At 37.6% G+C, this 5397-nt stretch overlaps 1 protein-coding gene and 1 long non-coding RNA gene across 3 annotated transcripts in view; both read left to right on the top strand.

The window, feature by feature from the left end:
* Positions 1-4832, top strand: part of LOC109306718 — an 11567-nt gene extending 6735 nt beyond the window's left edge. The window contains exon 3 of the long non-coding RNA XR_002100087.1: positions 4376-4832. This is a non-coding gene — a long non-coding RNA (uncharacterized LOC109306718). The remainder of the gene's footprint in view (positions 1-4375) is intronic.
* The window catches only part of AASDHPPT (aminoadipate-semialdehyde dehydrogenase-phosphopantetheinyl transferase), a 66029-nt gene that overhangs the window by 22338 nt on the left and 38294 nt on the right, over positions 1-5397 (top strand). The gene's annotated exons all lie outside the window — the stretch shown is intronic.

The following is a 5397-nucleotide window of genomic DNA, read 5'->3' as shown; positions in this document are numbered from 1 at the left end:
TTTGCATCAGTATCAAGTTTTATTCACGTGTCTTTTTGTTGTCTTTTATTTTTCCCTCACAACCAATTGGTCTGACAGTTTGTTTTATCCTTTCACTCATATTTAAGAGAACATATTCTACATATTACTTAGAGAAGATCCAGGAGTGAGAACTGAACAGGGTTGTCTGTCTCTCTGTACTGTTTATTTTTTTTAAAACCATAAACCAATAATTCTCAACTAGAGTGTAGTGGCACCCTGGGGTGCTGAGATCCTTTGAAGGGTGTGGCACAGATTCCCCCCTGCCCAACTGATCCTCATTCTTCCTTCCCACTGTCCCCTGTTTGAGGGGTTAAGCATAGGCTTGTTCCTGTCCAGCTGCTCGTTTCTCCGCACCATCACTACGCACCCTTGTGGGAGGAGGTAAGCACTGTAATTAGTAAGTTTTGGAAATGAGGTGCCTCTCATTTCACAGAAGTTATTGGCACAAGGGAGTTAGGGAGTGAGCAGTATCTGGGGTTCAAAAAGGTTGAGAGCCACTGCTACAGACATACCTGTAATGTCAACTCTAGTTTGCCCTGGTTTACTTGAGAGAAAATGCAAAGCATATTTTTATGGTATTCAGTCTCTAATAACGATTTGTAAAATGTTACCCAGTGAAGGAAAAGACTATTAAAACCAGCCAGGTTTAAATAGTCTGATTTGAATCTTTCCCCTGCCTTGTTAATTCCCCAGCTTTCACTTTGGCCTTTTCTGTAATGTCTTTTTTTGTCCCCAGCCTTCAAAGAGTAGACAGGGCCGTAATTTATAATATAAAACACAGAACTGTTATTTTTGGCTTTAAAATACTAAAGAATCCAAAATAAGGCAGAAATAAAACATTTCTTGCCGGCCGTCTTTTACATGGTGTAATATACCTTACCAGGTAAGGTAAGCAATATCTTATACATTCTAGAGAAATTCTTGCATTTATGCCAGTTTTACATTTGTATTTCCAATAACCACTCTTGATTTGCATTTGTATTACTGTGGGGAGTGGGAGTGGGAAGGTCCCCACATGTCTGTCAATGTGCAGTATTTCTTTTGGGCACACCAAGAAGTAAACACTTACTGAGTTTTACTGCAGAAGTTACATAATTATCCTTTTTCAAGAACACTTAATTTTAGCAACAAAGTGGAGCCTTTTTGATTGGCTGGAAAAGCAGGCAAAATATTTTCTTGATCAGATTAGTAGAAACGAGCTGCAAAAGACATTTAGCTTTCAGTCTTTTCCAGGGAAAGTTTACAAACATTAGTAAGCCAAGTTGTAACATTCTTAAAAGAAATTTATTAACAATTTTTTATTTAGGACAGATAGCGGATTCTTTTACTAAATTATATTTATGATTTCAATTGTCCTTCTTATTGCTTGCTGTCATGTGTTAGTTTTTGCCATAACTAAATTCAAGGTCTCTAGAATGAAATAAGAATCTAAAAGAGAAGTATGTTAGTGATGAGAAAGTGGTCCAGTCCTGAACTTCCATTTTTTAAAGCCAACTACCTTAAAAATCTGTCAAAAGTTTTCTTTTTCACTTTGCTATTGCCTTGAGAATTTTGTGAGGTCATTCTTCAGAGCCTGATTTGCTGTCAGATTTTTTCTCTCTCTCTCACTTTTAACATTAAATTTCCAACCCCATCTCCCATGAAAATATATCCCAGTCTCAAGGATAAAACCTCCAGCTTCTCTTGTGAATACCAAAATGCAGAATTCTTTCAGGCTTTCACTAATATTATCGGAGTCTGTCAACAACAAATATTTTTAGTAGCCCCAGTGGTTCTGCCTGGTTGTTTTGTCTTACATCTCAAAAGTATGAATCTTACTGAATCTGTTTAGATATTTTTTCCTTATTGATTTTTAACATCCTCTCTGTAACACACTCCCGTGATCTTTTCCTGCTTTTTTTAATTCTATTTTTGCTTCTATTTCATTTAATTTTCCTTGCCTTGTGTTTTGAATTTTGCATAAATATACATACAGCATGGCTTTTATGTTTATGTTTTTTGATTGTTGGCAAACAGAGCACAGAGTCTGTTTCTTACTCTGCCACAGGCCATTTAAGTGACTTGGGCAAATCTTAAGAGAATAAAATTATGAATTTTCTATCTGATACTGCAATACTTCTGTACAAACTTTGGGACTATACTAGTATAAAAGAACAACCAGAACTCCCTTGAAACTACTTCCTACCCTTTGTGTACAAGTTAAAGATTGATATTTGTGAGAGAAATTAGGTTTAAATTTGATGTATGGTATAGGCAAACCTTTTACTGTCTTTAAAAAGGGTGAGGGAGCTGCTGCTCAGGAACATATATTACCTTTTATGATCTAACTATTACCTTTTATGATCTAACTGTAATGTTACAAATATGGATGATCCTGTAGCAATAAAAGTTAGCTAAATTGTCCTAACTTTGACCTGAATGAAACAGAGTTAAAATTGCAGTAGTTTTGCTACTCAAATAACAGTTGAACAGTAGAAGCTTGTACTGGCATTGTTTGATATCACGTGCAACTTTTTCAGTCTGACTAATGGAGAGAGAGTCAAATATTGTAATCTTTTTTGTGAGGGAGGAGCAGTCTCAAAAAGAAAGGGGGTGCCCTAAACTAAAATGTTCCTTTTATTCACTTGGCTTATCACTTTAAAAAGAAAAGTGGAAGTCATGTTAAAAATACAACACTCCTGCTTTAATTTATGTCTCTGGCTAAAAATCTTAATGCATAGTGGACTATTTGGGGTATTCTGCTTACTCCTGCTTCTAAAAAAAGGCTCACACAAGACCCCATCTGTAGCTGTCTTCTCCACTTGCCTACTTCTTGAGGAAAAGCAGTCAGGTAGGGCTGCTTAAAAAGCAAATAGAGCTCTCCATCTCCCAGGTACTTCCAGGTGTCAGAGGACTTCTTGGGCTGAGGGCACAGTAGTACTAAATCCTTCCCATCAATTTTGCAGACTGAAACAAAATATCCATTTATCTTTCTTGATGCATTTACATCAAAAATGCAACTCACTGATACATGCAGTGAATTCACTCTCTCTTGGCCAGAACCAGTAATTTAAAGCTTGTGGATTTTTTTTTTTTTTATAACTTGCATATAATCTTCAGTCTGGTTTTTAGTACTAACTGCTTGATTCAATCCTTCTAACTGCTTTCTATCCTCTCCATGGATGAAGTCGTAAAGAGAAGCTGCTATATATACACCAACGGAATCTAATCAGGATTCCTTGGTGAAGTTGCCCCTTTCAATAAAGTTGATTCAACTAGGCAAAAGTTAAGCTTTATGATTTTGAATGAGGCTGTCAAGCTTTGTAATAATAAGGGCAGTAATAGGGGTTTTTAGTGTTTGGAGTCCTCAGAAGATTGAAATGCACTTCCACAGAAATATATCCAGCTCTGTTATTTGTATGTAACAAAAAAAATGAATATGTTACAGTTTGTTCATAGGCAAAAAAAATTAAATGAATCATCTCTGTGAAAGAAGAATATGTATATGTATTCATAAAAAGTAGGCAAAGGAAGTTATTTCTTCAGGATGAGATGTCCTCTATTCTCTTGATTGGTATAGTTTTCTGTGTGAGTGCTATCAGGGTGTTGTCTGCTGTTCCTGGGCAGTGTGGGTTCCCTTGCAGACCCCAACTTTATGCAAAGAATGACTGCAGGCATAGTTTAGGGGCAAAAGCATGGACATATTCATTATGTGTAAAATACTAACTCATTAACATGCTTGTCCAAAGGTTTGCAAGAATGCTAGCACTGGATGCTTATAAGACACAGACATAACTTGCACGTGGTGTCCCCTAGGTCTGATGCAAGGTTCCTAAAGTTTCAAGTCCTGTTCCTATGCATGGATCAGAACAATTCTGTATAAATCAGACATGTATACAGGAAACATTAACACTTCTATCAAATTACCGTATGCCCCACCTCCTGTCACTATCATGTGTGCTGGACTCTCTGACACCATCTTTAACAATCAACCTTAACAATCATCTTTATGAGTCAGCTTTGACAGGGCTCTGAAAAGCCTAATATTACAGACAACTTTCAGTCTGAGCCTCATGGCTGTGAGGTCTGCCTTCAGTGAGGCCTGTTTTGGTCAGTGTTCTAGCACATTTTTATATGAGTTCCCACCACAGTTTGTTAGAGAGATGAGTGATTAGATTAGAAACTAAACTTGTGTTTTAAAAGGTTAAATGAAAAAAAAGTATAAACTGGATATCTGCTAGGATTTGTATGAGGGATTAGAAAACTCTTTAAATACTGACCTAATATAGCATGGTACAAAAGGTCATTTAGATGACCTAATATAGCATTGTACAATCAGCCATTTAGGATCATTTGCTAATATAGCATTGTACAGTCAGCCATTTAGGATCATTTGCTAACTTTGGCAAGAAAAAAATTATATTTTCAATGAACAAGCTCTCTCTGATTTCAGAAGCTCAAAAGATTAGTTTCTTTAATTATACATTTTCTTAAATAGATGACACTTGAAAGGAGTTTGTGCCAGAATTTTTCTGGTATGAACTTTTGTCTTCAGCAAAAAACGTTGGGTTGTCAGAAATTTCTGTGACAGTATTATCTACACATGGATCCTCACTATCTGGAATTTGAGTTCTGATGGTACATAACTCCACTTATGGTACTAAATTTCAGGTTTTTTTAAAGTCAGGGTATATGGTTCCAATGTATTTGAAAGGCAAGTACAAATATAGGTGGGACTTGTATGCTGATCTGTGAAAAAATAGAGGTTTGGAAAGAAGCAAGGATCAATGCAAAGAGTGTGCGTGTAATAAACCCTGGGTTTTTGTTTGTTTGTTTTGCCTCTATTTTCTATTCCTTTGATTCATGAACAACTGCTGCTACTCATTTGGGCCAGTACTCTTTAACGTCTTCATTAATGATCTGGATTCAGGAGTCAGATGCGAAATGGCCAAGTTTGCGGATGGTACCAAATTATGGGAGAGAGCAGTCACACTGCAGGATAGGCTGGGGATACAGGCTACTTTGGACATGCTCTCAAGGTGAGCTGACCAAAACCTGATGGCCTTTGATGTAGAGAAATGTGAGGTGCTGCTTCTCCCTCAGTAGAAAGAACCCTCAACATACTTACAGACTTGGCAGTGCTGCACTCGCTAGCACCATGGCCAAAAGGGACTTGGGGGTCTTGATGAATATGAGCCACCAGTGCAATGATGTGGCTGGTAAAGCAAACCAAACTCTGGTGTGCATCCACTGATGCATCTCAGGCAAAACCAGGGAAGTCATCCTCCTGCTTTACTCGGCCTTGGTGAGACTGCAGCTGGAGTACTGTGTTCAGTGTTGGGCCCCCCACTTCAGGAAGGATGTGGAGAAGCTTGAGAGTTCGGAGGAGGGCCACTC

Source organism: Crocodylus porosus, unplaced genomic scaffold (genome assembly GCF_001723895.1).
Source record: "Crocodylus porosus isolate Cpor-Errol unplaced genomic scaffold, CroPor_comp1, whole genome shotgun sequence".
NCBI classification, from domain to species: Eukaryota; Metazoa; Chordata; order Crocodylia; family Crocodylidae; genus Crocodylus; species Crocodylus porosus.
This window is presented reverse-complemented; position numbering and strand designations above follow the sequence as displayed.